The sequence below is a fragment of the Callionymus lyra genome, chromosome 1, assembly GCF_982586985.1.
Source record: "Callionymus lyra chromosome 1, fCalLyr1.hap1.1, whole genome shotgun sequence".
Taxonomy (NCBI): domain Eukaryota; kingdom Metazoa; phylum Chordata; class Actinopteri; order Syngnathiformes; family Callionymidae; genus Callionymus; species Callionymus lyra.
The window spans coordinates 22,572,269-22,590,962 of NC_141818.1; positions in this window are offsets into that span (position 1 = coordinate 22,572,269).

The following is an 18,694-nucleotide window of genomic DNA, read 5'->3' on the forward strand; positions in this document are numbered from 1 at the left end:
ACGTGTTTCAAGGGGAACTAATGTTTTGATTTAAGCGTGTCTTAAATTGATCTTGGACCTCTATTGTATCATCAGTATGTGTGTTTGAACATTTTTTTATTTTATTGAAATATTACACATTATAATATGTGCTTAAGCCCCGCTTACTGGAAACACGGGAGATTAAATCTTGTTTACCATAATCACACCCACCCTGCTGTGATTGGTGGAATTGAGGTGGGTCACTGCACATCATTCATCCTGGAAGTCTCCACCTCCATATCATAATGGACTCTGCTCGCGTAACCTCTCATTTGCTGAGATTTCAGACGGGGGAGAACTTTATAAAGTCATAAATTCAAAACATCATCACTATGAGGGACTTACTGCATCTTGCAGAGGAAAACTTCAACATTTGAAACATGTGAGTGAGTCAGGAGAGTTGGGTTTTCACATCAATCCGGCCGAGAAACTTTTGGGTGGATCGGGGGGAACCTAACCTTGAAAGTTTCTTGGCTTCACTCAGAGTCCAGGAGAAACTATCAGCTATGCTACTGTAAGATAACATCCTTACCAATAGAATCAAGTGTCTGATAAAAAGAAAAACACTCACCATGAGGTCATGAAGCTTCATTAAGCTTCATCACTGGCTCCTGCGACCTGACCTTGGAAGATAGAAGGATGTCAAAATAAAAATAAATATAAGTGTAAATCTATAGTTCATTCATTCATTTCTACCACTTTATCCCTTATGGGGGTTGCAGGGAAACTGCAGCCTATCCCAGTTTCATTGGGCGAGAGGTGGGGGACACCCTGGACAGGACGCCAGTCTGTCGCAGAGCACACAAAGACAGACAATCATTCACACACACTCATACATACGGACAATTTCTCCAAATTTTCAATCAACCGTTATGTTTTTGGACTGTGGGAGAAAATTGGAGTGCCCGGAGTAAACCCACGCAACACGGGGAGAACATACTAACTCCACACAGAAAGTCACAAGTTGGCCTGCGCCCTGGAAACGGACCAGCAACCTTCTTGCTGTGAGGCGACGGCGCTAAAAACTGCACTACCGTGCACCCTTAATCTGTAGTTATGAAGAAAATATAATAAGATTTTATAATATTAACTCAGTCAATAATGTGTTTGCCTTCAAGCACCAGAGGCAAAACATGAACTCCTAATAACGTCTAATACATTGAACAGCCAAAGAGAGATTCTTTTTTTTGTTTCTCGACGATACTTTCTTACTTTCTGGATATCACAACTTTTAAATGAGACCCATCATTTCCTGCCCATTCTGTTACTGTTTCTCTGTTTGTTTGGATCCATCACATCTATTTTTTGGGGCTGTTTGTTTATAGAACATCACATTTGGTCTGATCCAATTCTGTTGCTGGGAACAAGAATAAAAGAATAATAGCCTGTTGTGGTAAAGGTCCTTAGAAAGGAGGGCGAGGGAGTGTCTTCTCTGGATCAGAAGTGAAGGAAGTTCACTTTCGACTCGACATAATTAGACAAGTCACAATATCACAGAGACCTTGAAGTGACGCACCTGGATAACAAGCCATCAAACGGCCTTGTTCATCCTCACTCCAAAGAGTACCAGCCCGCCGCTCGCCTCGGAAACGACTCGGTATCTTCAAGCTCATTAACTCTTCCTCACATTGTTTCACGCCGCCGCTTTAATACTTGGCAGGAGCATGTTGCTGACACTGTCCACGTCTTTACCCTTGTTAATCAAGTTTGCCCTTTTAGCTTCGGAATCAAACAGCTGGAATGTGTCCCGAAATCAAAACCAGTATCAGTTGGCAGAAGAATTTGTTCATTATTTTTCATAAAAGCTCCACCGCTGTGCCTTTATGCTCTCCTTCATCTGAGTAATCTAATGAGAAGGCATCGTGCTGGTGCCACGGGTTCTCTGGACCAGATTCCAGGAGTGTTTAACTTCATCACAATTACAGGACTTAATATGTTAACGACATCTCCAGAGGGATCAATAAAGTGTATCTAACATCATAGGTATTGTATTTAATGATGATGGGATTTGAGGATAAACATTTCTTAACATTTAAATTGCTGCATAGTTTTCACTTTTGACTTTCCCACGACCAAACCTGTAACCTCCAACTAGTCTTGGTCTTGAGTTGACAGACCCTGGCAAACCTCACAGGTGTGTCACATCAAGGTGCTGTTTCGACAGCATGAACATTGAATGTGTGCCTTATTTTGGCCACAGTAAAGAGGTGGAATATTCCAGTTTTGCTTTACTAAGGCGTCTGGGGGCCTCAGAAAACCAGGCAGTATCCAATACAGTGTGACAACCCATGGTTGCCTCACACATGGCAACAGGTCTTCGATGAATATAGATGAATAGGATGTTGATTGTGGCCTGTGCAATGTTGGCCCACTCATCTTGAATGACGTTTCCTCCATAGTGACTTAGTACTCAATGGTACACTGATGGGGATAAGCTGTGATCCAGTGCATAATAAGAGCAACAAGGGTTAGTTGTCTTGCTCTGTATCTGTCGTGGGATAATTTATAACATTGTATAACATTTATCAGCTAAAACCTGAGAATTAAATCTTGAAGAGAACAGCTCTCCGACTTGCCGGACAGCATCGTATGTGAGTATTTGCCCACTCAAGTTGGTTACTATGACAAACGGCAGTCGGGTGGAGACAACATCGAGGACGACGTGCATGCAGATGAGCTTCCCTGAGACGACGCCTGACAGTTTGTAAAGAAGATTCTTTGGTTATGCAAGCAGCTGTCTGGGTGGCTGGTCTGAGACGACCATGGAGTTGAACATGATGGATGCGGAGCTCCTGGTGTGGTGTGGTTAGACTTGCTCTGCGATTGTGAGCAGCCCTCCTGCAAATATCGCTAGAAAATATTAAAGATCTTTAAGATGAGCTCAAATAAATGGGAGGAGAAAAAGAAAGTGTACATTTTTTGTTGTCCAATCTGTGTTCACACATGCTAAAATATTATTTTAAAATGTTCAACAGATACTCCAGAAATCAAAGTTCTTAATAACACCCAACACACATTAATTTTCCTTGAAGTCTTTGCCATAGATTTCTTTAAATTTCTGTTTTTTTTTCTGTTTTACTAAAAAATGACAAACTCCAATTCACATTTTTTATGTAAAGCAAAAACACACCCCTAACCCTAACATCAAATAGACAAATACACTCAGAGGGAAAAACATGAAGAAAAAATGATGCTAGTTAGAAACATTTCTGCAACTTCTGCATTCAATTCAATCATTTGCATTTTTTGAAAAGTTGAATTTAAAGTCAATATAAATGCAGGTATAACAGCACCTGGCGAAACCAAAATATTTTTGAGCTTATGGAACTTTGGGCCTATCATGCAACACAGAGACGATCAGGTGACATTTTTTTTTTATTATTGCAATTGGAATAACAAACTATACCTGAAAATAAAACATTAGAAAATATTCAAAATATTGAATTCAATTATTCAATTGAAACAAATTCAACCTTTCAATTTTGCAATTGTTGAAATCATTTATTAAATAAAACAAAAATCAACAGTTAAAAAACTGCTGTACCATCACTACTGGCAGTGTGGTTGAAATTCTTTGACAATGCTTCTCGCTCAAGCATATTACCAAACACGTTTAAAAGTATTTCAAACACGTTTTTTGTATCGATTTAAAGAAAAATATTTTTGGTTGCATTGATTTTATGAAAGAGTTGTGATCCTTCAGATTCTTCCATTTTGTTTCTTATTCTTGATGAATTCTTTAGCATGCATAAATGAATAGTGACTGCCATAGCTTATCTGTGCCAATAATGTTTCATCACTTGCTTACTTTGTCCAACATTCAGTCTTTGGTGTGGATGCACCTTGAAGGTGAGGAGTGAGGGTTGATGTTCTGCTCACGGAAATTAAGCTGGTGGAAGAAACCATATTCAAGCACCACTGGACCATTTGCATGTTATATTCATGTGCACATTTCGACACTCATGAATTAGTCCAACAATTATCGACAATAAATCTATACAGCTATCATTATTGAGTAAAATGAGAATCTTTACTAATTTACAGATCCTGAGTTCACATAAACTGCTTTGATGTGAATTATGAACAATGATACAAAACTAGGAGCAAGTTATTTATTTATTTATTTGACTACATTTTATAAACTGTATTGCATATAATATTTCATAATTGTTAAGAAAAAACAATTACAGTCATTGTAAATACCAACTGTAAAAGACCAGCTTCTTTCTTTATACTCTTCTTTCAGACATTTCCCTGGCTAGGTAAATTACCACGATGTACTCATCGTTGGATGATTCCACATGATTTCTTAGAGTTGCCAGGCAACCAGTCAGCCCAGTTTTAGATCCTGTTCACAAGTCTGGTTAGTTGCCAACAGTTACCATGAACAACATTGTAATTGTTATTGATTATTAACTAAGCTCTGATTAATGACCTGTTCATGTGTTCAATTATATGTTTTATTTGAAATAAAAATGATATTTGAGAGTTATACTCAGATTTCAATCAAACCATTCTGATTGAAATTTTTCAATGGTAAAATTAATCCATATTATTTGGTAGAGATTATTGCAATAGATGGCCGAATGGGTTCAGTCCGTCATTCTTTAGATACAAAAAAAAATTAAGCTTTTGTTACACTTGTGAAGGGTTGATAAGGTCTATAATCTTTGGCTCGGAACCACTTTAATGAAATCTCAAATCATTTCTAAACACAGACTGTATCATTAAATTGTACCATTCATCTTGAACCTGGGGTTAGTAATACACGAAGACTGTTCACAATACTTGTGTGAAGAAAAATAAAATTTAGCTATTTAATATTTTACTTACATTTATTTTACTCTAGTAGGACTGTTTTTTTTTAATGTGCCCTGAAAATGGATTAATGCCTATTAAATAAAATCACAAAATGATGCATACTCTCTTTTACATTTATATTCATTGCTATTTCTTGTGATTTTCAAGAGTCAGCTGCAGTCATGTTTGAGCAGTAACATCTTTTTTAACAGAGTCCCTAATAAGAATGTGTTTGTTTTTCTCTGCACTGCTGCACTGACTCTTTTGTGGATACTAATGAAGGATTATCTAATCTCATCTAATCTGAATGCATAATATGAACATCCAGTCACTGTGTCTTTCATTTTACCTTTGAAGTTGTATCTTTGATGTTAATCTTTGTCTAGATTTGAGATAAATTCTAGAGGATGGTTTCTGTTCAGGCCTAATGTCTCTATGGCCTTCTCCTGGACCATCACCATGTATCTACCGTCACAGACGTGTATTTTGGTTACTACAAGTACTTCTTCTGAAGCCAGACTTCCCAGGATTCAGATCATCATTTAAACTAATCTAAATGTCTTTGTCCTCTTACAACTCAAGTTCCAGCTTGTTGTCAGATCTTCTGTCTGTTTCTTGTGTTGTTTTTTTCTCTAATGTGTCTGTCTCTTCTCTTTGCACATCTGTCTCTTGCTTCTGCTTCTCTTGCACTGATGCCTGATATTTGGGGAGGCATCTTTGCCCTACTTGCCTCTATTATATCCTGACATTTATAATCATCTGATGGAAAGGTTTTCTATGGTTTCTATTGTTTTCTAACTTTTAAATGAATTTCAATACATGCAGCTCCTACTTATTCTCTAAGGGTCGGGATATAAGGCAAACCGAGCTGGCAGCGTTACAGTCTTTCCGAGGCAGGGTTCCGTGCTGTAATGCAGGTCCAACTATTTAAGCACCTTTGGACAAGACTCTGTGTGATCTGGAGAGTAAAAGCAAAAGGTCCTTTGATATAACATTTGTGTTGTAAAGCATCACTTTTTTTTTTAATAATTAAAAAGGGCTATAAAAAGAAGATTTGGTTTGAGTTGCCAATAACCACTGGCTGCCAAAGCTACATTTAGACTTTGGCGACTGAAACTAATCAAAGATTAATTGATCAGCTCCTAAGAGAACACACTTGCTTCTCTTAATATGTGCATCCTGAATAGACAACTGTCAAATTATTTCTGGTCATTGGGGCTTTGTTTTGTTAAACATTTCTGATTCGGATATGAATTAAATTAAACTTTTTAGAAACCTTCTTGGCTAAGTAAATTAAAAAAATTTGCAATACTCATCTTTGAAAGTTCCCGCACGATGAGTTAGAGTTGTCTGACAAAGAGTCAGTACAGTTCATGATCCTGTTCAAGGGTCAGGTTAGTTGCCAACAGTTTCGGTGAACAACATTGTAATTATTATTGATTATTAACTAAACGCTGTTGATATTTTAAACTATATTTTGTACTTAAATGATACTAATCAGTCATATTCAGATTCCATTCATCCATCCTGAATGGAATTTGTCATTGATGAAATGAATCCAGAGAATTTGTTTGGGATTATTTCTATAAATGGCCAAATGGCTTCAGTCTGGCAAAAGTTGCTGCTAGCACCAGCCTCATGTCACTGTCTACAGGTTTCCACACAGATGTTAAGGTGACTTGTTTTTCACTGCTTCCTAAATCCACAAACACACATCATTTACTCTTGTACAGAACCATCCCTCACCTGGAGTCAAGTAGAGGAGGCTGTCCCCCACACAAACACATTTCATGACACACTTGGCAGCACCTGTATGCGCCGTCAAGTTTAAAAATAAAATATGGAGTCTGTCAGACCACAACACTACAACAATAACTTAGGGACCTTGTTTGCACTAAATATTATCATAGCTGTCCGTGACACAGGTGAAAAAAACATCTGAAATGTCAATCATTCTCAACAACATGCCATATCCTCCGTTACATACACACTTACACAGGGTCTCTACAACAGCCAGTAGATTGACAAGCTATTTAATATTTAATAAATGACCTTTATTTAAAGCTTAATAAATAAATCATGAATCGTACATAGTTATCAATTCAATAGACTATATGAGAATTATGTAAGATTAGATAGAAAAAGGACAGAGGAAAAAACATTTACAGCTCAAGTCAGTGGCCTCACCAGGTGGTGGTCAGTCGACAGCTCTGCTCCTCTCTTTACACGAGAGTCTAAGACATGTGGCAGCAAGTCTTACGACACAACCACAAAGTTCACCATCGAACTGCGACCTAGTTTGTCCTGATGCCAAGTACACATATGGACATCCTTATGCTGGAACCTGCTGTTCATTATGGTCAATCTGTGATGAGCACGAAAGTCCAAATATAAAGCACCGCTTGGGTTCAGATCAGGTGGGACGTTCTTTCGAATCACCCCCCACCACGTCTCTCTGTTGTTGCCAACATGGGTGTAACAAACTTCTGAAATAAGTTCATGTATATTATTTTGGATGATACATTATATTTCTCTACTACACTAAGCACATTATTGATTCTTCAATAATTACTGACGTGGCAACAAGAAAGAAAACACAAATTACAACATAATAAGATGGTTATTGTATGAAAACTATTTTTTCGAGCTTAAAGTAATGAGAAATAATTTACATATTCACACAAAATATATATCATTATGCCTCTGCCCACCCTATGGGTAATATGGCACTGATTTACTTCCATATCACAATGCATACAGAGACCCTACACTAGTGAGGTGTCGATGAAGTGTCATGAAGCAGTATTCATTTTCCATGCCCACTAGATGGCACTCTTTTTTTATAATATAAAATCTTTTGAACATCTATTCCATTGAAATGTCAAATCCTTTGTAAAATGAGGGCGCCACCTACTGAGATCTAAAAATATGACAGCGTCATGTGGCCTGTAGGCTCATGGTTTTAATATCGAGTTAATCAGTAATCTGATATGACTCCGCTGCAGAGTTTACAATAGGGTGAGTTTTTGATTTTCTCATTTAGAAAGCCATTTGGACTCATAAAGCCAGATAATTCTAAACATCTCAGAGAGGCGTGTGTAACAATTACTTTGGTTTGAACGTGAGGTAAAAATGGAACTGACATGCCTTCTAAACAGTCTTACAAACATTTAAAATCATAGTCACCCAAGTTCCAACAGGAAGTACTCTGAAAAAGTCCTGGTAATATTGTGTGTCCACTGTAGACAGTAGACTATATGCGCTCCGGAAGCACTCTTGATATTACCCGGAGTACTTCCGCTTTATATGGCTTGCTACTGTTTAAACGTCTGCCACCGACAATCTTAAAATATACTTATTTCATTTTTTTTCAGAACAATTCTTATCGCTAAGGCTTCAATACAAGACGGACGTTACAGACGAGCAGTGTGGAGGTATTTGGATGTTTTTAAGTGTCTTTTCGGAGGAAGATCAATCTGAGCCACGGTCATACTTTAAAATGGACATTTTAAACGCTACATGGAACATTTTTGCCTATAACACTAAAAAGGAACAGATCACCCTGGAAATAATCCCAACACTTAGTCGACATGACAATCAGTAGAAAATTTGTGAAATTTAAATTTTGAGTGAACTAACCCTTTAATGAGAAATAACAATACATCTTAATAGATAAGTGGCTGAAAGTTGGGAGAAATCTGCAGTGAACTTGAAAAGTCCTGACCAAGTATCATGACTAAATAATATACATTGACAAATTACTAGTTAACTTATTTTAAACCCAATCATCATTTATGCCCTCATACTGCAATATCAACCCTGTTTTGTTGCAAGCTACCCACTGTTCTGCTGGAGGTCAATGACAGACGATAAAAGAAGAGCTACCTCAGGAGAAATAGAGATGTGCATGATGTTTGTAAATGAGGAGAATGCGTTGTGTTTGCTGAGAACGCTCAAATAAAAGACAATTACCACACTAAAGAAATGACATCGGGCAGTTTTGGATGCTGGACATTCATGAATAGTTAAAGGGGAGAGGCTCAGAGTCTGACACCAACATGTCAGAACAACACTCTTCTCACCACATTTCACTCTATGTCCTTCTCAAGTCATTTTTTTTCAGTTGAGTTTTCTGACAGTGTTTTCGTAAACGTTAATAATTAATTTGAGTCGACTGAAATAAAAGAGCATTTTATTCAGTTTAGTTTTTGTTATCGGTAGGTCCTCCTTCCAAGGGAGTCCAGGTGCAATCGCCGGAGGGGGTGGAAGGGAATTTCATCCTTAATTTATTTATGTAAACTTGGCCACCCTCCAGTTGCAGCAGATGATTTCATTTGTCGGAGCAGAGAGCCGACATAATGGGATTACAATCTGGCTGCTGCATGCTAGTCCGTGGGCCGCTGCTCTTCTGAGAGCTTCGGCAGGTCTATTAGCCCGTGATGGCATGCTTTTGTTTTAACGCATCATCTGGCGGTTAAGTAGAAATCATCCGTGTTTACTTTCTGGCTATTATCGATGTTGTAGGGAAACAGGCATTTTAAATTTGAGCCTTTTCGCTGGATTCATTCATTTCCTACCGTTTATCTCCGAGGCGCCCGTAGTGGACCGGGAGCGGATGCGAGGGTCAGCTATTGTCATAGGTTTCTGTCGGGTGAAAAATGGAAAACTGTCCCTCTGAACAAGCAATATTTTCATGTATAAGTGGCAGCACGGGAGAACAGAACTTCTGTTCTTCCAGAAGCATCTCTTATAATTAAATTAGTTTTTTAACCATCATGATTCATGGCGTAGTTCTCTCTAGCTATTATTTTAACAGTGTACTTTACAGTGCAACTTTGTCTGGACAGAATCTATGTCATGTGCTTTACAGCCGTGGGTCAGCCAGAAACAATCTTTTGAAGCATACGTATGGCTGCTTTAATACAGTGATTTCAGCAAAGTTATATATGAAAAAACAAATAAATAAATCTTGAAATAAATGTCAATTAAGATAGAGATTTCGACATACTGACTAATATTTGAAGGTTAATCCCAATTTAAGACTAAAGGGTTTCAAACTACATCGATGAGCTTTATTGATACAGTCACAAGAAAGTGTTTCTAAAACTTGGACACAGGGAAGGAAAAAAAACACATATTTTAGTGGGATTTCTAAACTAAACAATTACATACAGTGCTGTTAAAATTGTATTTTCACCTAGTGGATTTCTGATTATCCCAAAAAGTGCAGTAATTTAAGACCCAGTCTTTTTTGCACAACTATTTCAATCCAGACACATTGAAGGTCTTTAAGGACCTAACAGCCCACTTAAGGTCAGGTTCGAGCCATTCAGAGGTGGTATTGCTGTTGTGTCTCAGATCATTGTTCTGATGATTAACCCAAGTGCGCTTGAGCTTAAGGTCACAAACTGATTGCCAGACATACTTCAGGATTGTTTGATAGAAAGCAGAATTCATGGTTCCTTCAATTATGGCAAGTCTTACAGGCCCTGAAGCAGCAGAGACGCCCCAGACCATCATACTAGTGCCACTATGTTTGACTGATAGTATGAAGTTTGATTTTTTTATCAAATGCAGTGCCAGACACACAACTTCCAAGAAGTTTCACTTTTGTCTCATCAGTCCACAGAATATTTCCCCCGAAGACCTGGGAGTCATACAGGTGTTGTTTGGAAAATGTGAGATAATCCTTAATGTTCTTTTTGTAATTAATTTTTTTGCCTTGGAACTCATCGATGGCACTTTTGTCTCTTTATTATGGTCGAATCGTAAACACAGCATCATGACACAGCATCTAACAATGATGCTGCTCCTTGAGAGGGCACATATGTTTTTCAAATCACTGTATGTGTTTATATGTATTGTGTATTACACAAACAACTTTGTCCTGAGTGTCTGCTGGGATGTCTGCCCCTGAAGTCCAGGAACAGTTTCAGTCAGGCTGAGCCTGATAACTGTCTAATGGGACTGACTGATAGGGAGATGCTTGCGCTGCTCTTCTGAAGGTCTCCTGGCACAAAGACACAGAAACTTCAAGCTTGATTCTACATTTGTGGACCAGTAAGTTTGTTGAAAGAAATCATTTTTGAAAACATATCAATACTATTTAATAATAATGTGAGTGATTCCATTCATGACAGACATAGCTTATACATCAGTGCCTTATAAAACTTAATTAAATACAATGTTTTTTTCTGATTTCAATTGGTGATGTTTTGCAAATCCAGTTTTCCAAAGGTCTCGAACTTGTTTCTTCTGGTCAACATTTTTCGATGGGTTTTCTGACAGCAGAAGAAAAGCAGTGTGATGTTCAGCAGCATCAACAGAAATGATGAAGGTGGAAAATAACTGTTTCGGCTTAATTATGTTGCACATGTAGACAAACCTTACTGGATCTATCTTTCCTTTTACATACTTCTACTTGTCTCCCTCTCACTGCTGTGTGTTGTTTGATGCAGTGACCATCTGCCTTGAGTTTTCTTAAGGCCTCTGTTCTGATACTGCTAGTAAGTGTACACCAGCTAGTGTTTAAATATCTTCTTTAAATACCTTCCAACAGCAGTTCTATGTTGTATAAGCATTTGAGACAATGTGAGTAAAAACAGAAAAACAAAAGGTCCTGAAAAAGAATGACATGTTCTTATTTTGTTTGTGCAAAATATGTTTTAATTGGCTCAGGAACGTCACAATGTGACAGAAACGGTACAAGAAAATCTGCCAGCCTGAATTACCAAGTTTCAGTTTCCATCTGATTAGGAATAATTACATTTTGTCTGTCGCCAAACTTACAAGGTTTTCTCACATTTCTCTCAGCTTCTGAGTCACGGGAAGTAAACTGAGAAGGTCTCAGATGACTCAAGAGCGCCCAACGCCTGAGACTTAATTGAGAGGAACAGTACGACATGAAATGAGGAAATAGAGAACACTGGAGACTCTTCTGTCACAGGCTGATTCAGTCGTGAATGGAGACAATATCATTTAATGACCAAACAAAGACATCTTACTTGAACACGGAGATGTTCCGCTGAATGTGATCCATCTTGGAATTAACATATGTACTGTAATAGGAGCTGTCCTGGAGACCTTGCATTTCTGAGCGGTCGATCTAATTGTAATCCAATGATCTTATGGCTACATATTTCAAGTGAGAAATTATGGCTATTAATTGTAAAGAATAACCTCCATTAATTTGACACAATCAATACAAATTATTCATATTAAAACCTCAACATAAAACCGTTTTTTTTTTTTACATTTTCTGCTATAATTGATTTAATTAAATTTTGAACATGACTCATCATGTAGCACTCCAGCCATTATTTAAAGTATCCTCTTCACTACCTGACTTGAGTTAATTTCCTTCATGGAAGAAGTATTTGTTTACTTTTCAGGAAACTAACACAGATTAATCAATTCTCTTGTTTTGTGTTTTGTAGGAGGAGTGAAGACTATTATTACATCATAATGGACTTTGCCGTTGTAACCTCGATTTCAAACACGGAGGGAGAACTTTATAAAGTAATTACTTCAAAACATGGTCATGATGAGGGACTTACTGCATCTTGAACTTGAACATTTGAGTCAGGAGAGTGGGGCTTTCACGTTAGTTGTTCTTTAAACACTAAATACAAAATAAAATATTTGATTAAAAATGTTTAAGATACATGTGGCTTATCATTCACATGACATTGCAACAATACATCTAAACACATGGAAAACTGATAAAATTGAAGATTCTGAAAATTCAAACTCAATTCCCAAATCTCATTTTCCACAGACAATAAATGAATAAAAGTGTCTGCTAGGACCACACAATTGTGACCGAAATTATAGTTTTGATTATTTCTGACTGAATCAAGGAATTGTAATCGGGAACAGGAATATGAATGATTATTGACATTATAATAGACAATAAAATAAATGGTAGAACAGCATGAATATGCTATATAAAAGTGTTCTTCTGACATAGTTGGCTCTTTTCTGTATGCGTAAGACACCTGTTAACATAGCATGGCTCTGCTACTCGCTTGTTATAATAGGCAATTAAAAAAAAATGATGAACCACATGGTGGCCCCCTAGTGGTTGGCTGACTACTGGTAGAATGTGTGCCTGGTTAGACTGAAGTGAAGTCAGAGCATGGCATGGATCCTCAGAGAAAAAACACTTCTCATGTTTGTTCAGGGTCGTAGTGCCTGCTTTTTTTTTTTTACAAGTCCAGCTACTGCCTTTTGTGGTCCACAAGTTTGAGAAAAGCTTGTTCTTAATGGATACCGAGAGTCTAACGTTTTGCCATATGTCTTTAGTTTAAAACAGTTTCACGAACCCAGAGGTAAAGAAATGTTCATAATGTTTAGCCTATTAATAATTGAATAATAATAAGGGTTTTCATTGTTTTGATACCATAATCTGTTAACGACTTGTTTTCAAAGTCAATGCTTCATTCAAGTGAACATTTCAGTCGCGAGATTCAGCCTTAAGAGAGCTATTATACTTGTTCTTTTCAGTCTCTGTACAGACAACATGGCTCTATGCCACTTGATTCTTTGAACAATTCCCCAAGTCCCTAGTTATCTGGAGAGATCTGGCATTTAGTTTTTTGTTGAAATTAAGCACTCCTGTCATTCTACAAGCACACGCTGCTCCCAACCACACACGAGTGAGTGCACAGAGTACCAAGGAGACAGAAATCTACATTTTTATTCCCAAGGCAACTCAGAAACACCAGCTCAAATAGTGAAGCGGGCCGAGAACTGAGGGGCAGGAAGGTTGAAAATATCTGGCAGGTGAGAGATACGACATGATAGATGAGCCGCTGACAGAAATAAGGTGCCGGCCGAGGGAAAAGACTTATAAGTACTTGTCAGTAAATAGACCGAGGCGCTTGTTTTTTATTTCCTTGTCGTGCCACCATCTCAACCTACTAGACATTCTAGGAATGCTTTATTTGAACTCAGCAGTTCCTGGATGACACAGCAGATTCATCCGTCAGTGAGCGACGAGGCAGAAAGACACAGATTTGTTGTTTGACTTTAGGACCAACCACCTACACACAGTCCCTCCCTTGTCTGGAGCCGCTAAGAGCCCGGTGAGAGCTCCCCGAGCGCTACTTCATCTGGGTGGATGTCTAACATTATGTTGACAGCTAATGTGGTCATTTGGTGCACGACTGGCAGTGATTGCTTTTCAATTGATACAGCTCCAATGACAAAAACGCTCAATTAGCTTTAATGCATTTTGCACTGATTAATGTTGTGTAAGTGTCGGATGCTCTCAGTCCACGCATGTGAGAGGAAGTTTCAGTTTTATCAAGTCTTTATTTTCTTTCTTTAGTCCTAATTCAATTGATAGTCATGTTTGCATGCAGGGACAGCCTTAATACAGACGGCTTAAAGTGAGTGATTCAATTCAACGCAACTTTATTTATGAAGGCACTTTAAAACAACAGCAGTTGATACAAAGTGTTGTACAAGAACATAAAAATATTGTGATTGATATGTTGATGAAGCTTTGCACGGAGTTTATTTTTTTCGAGAAGCAAAGCAGCAACGCCCTAAAGCGAGAGAGATACCCAATGTTTTTCACGTGTCATAAGTCTCTTTAAATTGTCTTCCAACCTTCATTTCCTTGTGTTATGCAGTGAAAGAATAAATGTGTATGTTCAATCAAATAACCAAATCCAAAATCCAAATCACATCATTTGTATAGTATTTATTATCCATCATTACATTTAACAGATGTCAGACGCAGCAGTGTGATGTCATAAGATTCCACCATTGGTTCAAACTTGTACTATTGACCACTTCACCCGAACGTATAAGGTTGAACCAGGTAATTAATATCCAAGGTCTGGCTAGGGGGGGCATTTATGGCCCTTAGACAGATATAATTTGGTCCCAAGAAATCAAATCAAATTTTGTAGATCTCCAACATTATCCACCGTACGGTAAGAAATAATTTACAATATACCAAAATATTTGCTAATTTTGTGTCGGACAAAGTTCAAAATACCATGTACTCTACGGGGGAACTTAAGTGATTTGAATGTCTCTAAAATGTATCTTTGGCTCTATTGTACTCATCAGTATGTGAAACTGTTTGGAGTTCTGCAGTATTCAGCTGCTCACCAATAAAATGGATAAAGAAGGAACAGATTAATGACCAATTATTACAATATGGCACTTTTGTCAGAACCATCCTTATCGGTCAACTGTTCCCGATGATTCATCCGCAATTGCTGTAAGTAAAAGTCTGAACGCCGATGACATGGTAAAATGCTTAAACAAAAAAAAGTAAATACTGTATGTTTTTGAAATCCGGAAACATTTGAACAAACATTTAAGGTTACATTTGTATTTCAATCACCATATTCTGCTTTCTGGAATGAAGTTATTTTACTTAAAAAAAAACACCTCATTTAACCACATTTAAATCTATTGTTAACAGTCATTTAATGTAATTTTGTCTTCACTCAACATATTTGTAGATTTTCTGGTAGTACCCTTCATTAATGCATTTTAGCATTTTACCTTAAAGAACAATACAAAAATGAAATATTAAATGAATAGCAACAACAACAATGATACTGATTAAGAGGAAGGTTGAATGTATCACCTATTCCAGCAATTTGAGATTGCCTGATGCGTGTTTTAGTATTCAGCTCTGAACTTCACTTTGTTTAAATTTAATTATTTATTTAGTCTAAAGCCTGGACAGGACAGGGGCCGATGTCAGAGAGACCTAATGAGTCTGTCTCTGGACTGAGGAGTAAAGAAAGACAGATAGGCACCAGGGGACTGGAAAGTGAAACTCAAGGAGGAAAACTTCTAATACCCACACAGACAAAAGGAGCAGATGTAAACATGCCGGAAGATATCAAACAAAGACAGCTTCAGAAGCCTTGTAAATCTGCCGGCCCCCAGAGAGATGACGACAACCGGATGCCACATGTAACGTGAGATGTTCCGAGTCCTTGTTGCTGTTATTTCTCCTCATTCTTTCATCATATCTTGTCACACTAGTGAAGGAACAGAGAGGAGGTGGCTGACGTCTGTGACCCTACAGGCGCCGATTCCATGGAAAGCTGCAGGCCTCTGCTGTCCGGCTCTCATGCTCCGCCAACATTTGCAACATACGTGCAACACAGTTGTCACTAAGTCTCATCTGAGAAAACTGTTTAATCAGATTCACAGTCCCTTCTTCAGCCCACTTCCAAGGATTTTAAAGATCTTCCAGAGTGAGAATGGAACTGCGATCTCTCCATCTGGTTGAGATCCTCCTGTGGTGTTTCTCTCCAGCTGGATGAATACCAATCTTCTTTCCTCTGATTTTAATTATAACTCACTTGCATTCTAAACACAGATTCAACCTACACCTCTTCCTCCCCTGATCTAAATGCTTTACATCCATAGTTTTTTTTTTTCTTTTTCTGCACTTGCCCAGAGAGAGCAGATAGCGGAGGTCAGTATTGATATTCTTGAACAACGTGGTGAATAAAAAATGTGAATATAAGAGTGCACTGATTTGATTTATGCACTGAGGGCTGACCCACCGTTTGCATATGATTAACTAAGATAATCTATTAAAACAATTGGCGATGCCTTCTGAAATCTGACATGATGTATTCTATGGTTAAAGCAAGGTTTGTAGAGAAACCGGGAGTTCTGGTGAACAGCATGAATCCCCCTGAGATGGTATTGTATATATTATTCTTATGTAAGGCATATGTTTTCCCCATGGACAACTGTATAGTGCTGTTGCAGATAATGGTTAAAAGTATAAAAAAGTGGATGTGATAATATCATGTAAAAAATCCAGTGCCACACCATTTTCCTCCCTTACTGTTATTCTATTTCAATAGAAAGTAAATGTATTCTTTTATTTATGTTGAAACTACATCTATCAATAGATAATTTTTATAAATAACGATTAATGGCCCTACTGCTCATAATTAACCCGAGATGAACCACAAATGTGTCACTTTTTTAAAACTTGACTTAGAATCCGACCCCTTTATTAATACTTCAATCACTTTGCAGTCTACCCAGAACATAAATGTATTTAAAAAACAAACAAATGAGACCATAATAATCATAATAATGGGAGCCTAAGGAAATTAAAGGAAAAGCATATGTTCTAAATGTATTTGAAAGCAAGATTTTGCTTGTTGAAAATTGTAAGAGTGGCCAAAAGTGCAAATACGTGTTTATAGCAGAAAACCAACACAAGAGTTAATGTAAATAATATACTAATAAGTGATAGTTCACCCAAATTTCAAGAGTTATATAGTTAAAGTAAGAGTTATAGGCAAAAATGGTCCATTTTAATGTAGCGACTGAAGGTCAGGTTCATTTTCATCTAAAAAGACACATTTAAAAACATCCAAATACCTCCTTGGTACTCGTCTGTAACGTCCATCTTGTATTGAAGCTTTGACAGACACTTCATTATAAAGGATATACATTTTTACCTATAACCCTAAAAGGGAGTCATCCTATTTCTACCCAATATACATCCTACACACGCTACCCTGAAAAAAAGAGTCTGGGATCGCTTGACCCGCTCCGTCCAGAATTTGGACGAAGCGTGTGATTGGTCACTGCCATCATCCGGGCTCCATGTCGCCATCAACATGGCCGACCCGGAAGCAGAAGCTAGAGATACTAGTAGCTTGAATCGAACAGGCGAATTTGTCTGTTCTTTCTGATTTAGAGGGAGTTTCAGAGCTGAAACGTGAGCACTGAAAACTGTTCTTACCGGGAAAGACGTTCTCGCCCTCAGGTTACTAAGCCCAACACCTTACACAACAACATGGTCACGTGAATAATAAGGTGATCTGACTGGATCGCGGTGTGGAAGGGTCATCCAATCGTGTGGTGCCCAGCGTGCACCACATGATGCCTTCATAACCTGATTTCGAATTCCAAACGGAAGCGGGTGAAGCGATTGTTAAACGATAAGATGATTGTTAAAATGTTGTTGTATTGTGACAGTTTTATCCATATTCAAAATCTGATTAATAACCTAAATAACAAAAATATTTGATTTTGTAGAAATACAACACTCTCAAAACAAGTGTAATAATAATCCCAATAAATCAATATTTTTTATTGATTTGTTTTGGTTGAAAAATAACATCAAATACATTAAGCGAGGGTTTGGAAATCAACTTTACACAGTGCACTCCGCACAGAAGGTTCTGTGCCTGCAAAGTGACCTCATTGTGTTTATTGATTTACTACACATCCAAAAATACAGTCACACCTGGTTATCTTTTATTTTTATATACATTCATCTTTCTTATTTCAATGCCTTATCATTCTGTTTCCATCCTCATCTCTTATTTACACTTCACATACATCCTCACTCCAGCCCCGTATGCTGATCCAACTCCCACCCACACAAATGCAACATATGCCCATAGATTTTCTCTTTAAATACCTTCATTTATTCATTATTATTCATTGCAAATATAACAAAACAAAAATACAACATAAATAATATCCAGCCTCACATGAAACCCACATAATTTAATCATGTATTTTGAGTTAAAACATAGGAACAGGAACCCTGTGGTGAAGTCCAAAATATACATCTGTGAAGGTTCATCCGGGTCATGGTTATCAAGAGTGTTCTAAATCGAAACACATGGACTGTGGAGTGTTTTGGGAAACCCTTTCTCATCCAAGAGATTTCTTGAGAACTAAAGACTGACCTAAGGAGCCAGTTTATATCTTACTATGGGAGAAGCAGATGTAACTGGGAGGAGTAAGGATTAATGTTCGGGTCGTTGAACGCCATTATGGTGAATCTCCTCTTGAGGGTCGTTATCACCTAGAAAGGGTCGTAAGCTCTCACTGTCCAGTAATGATGGCT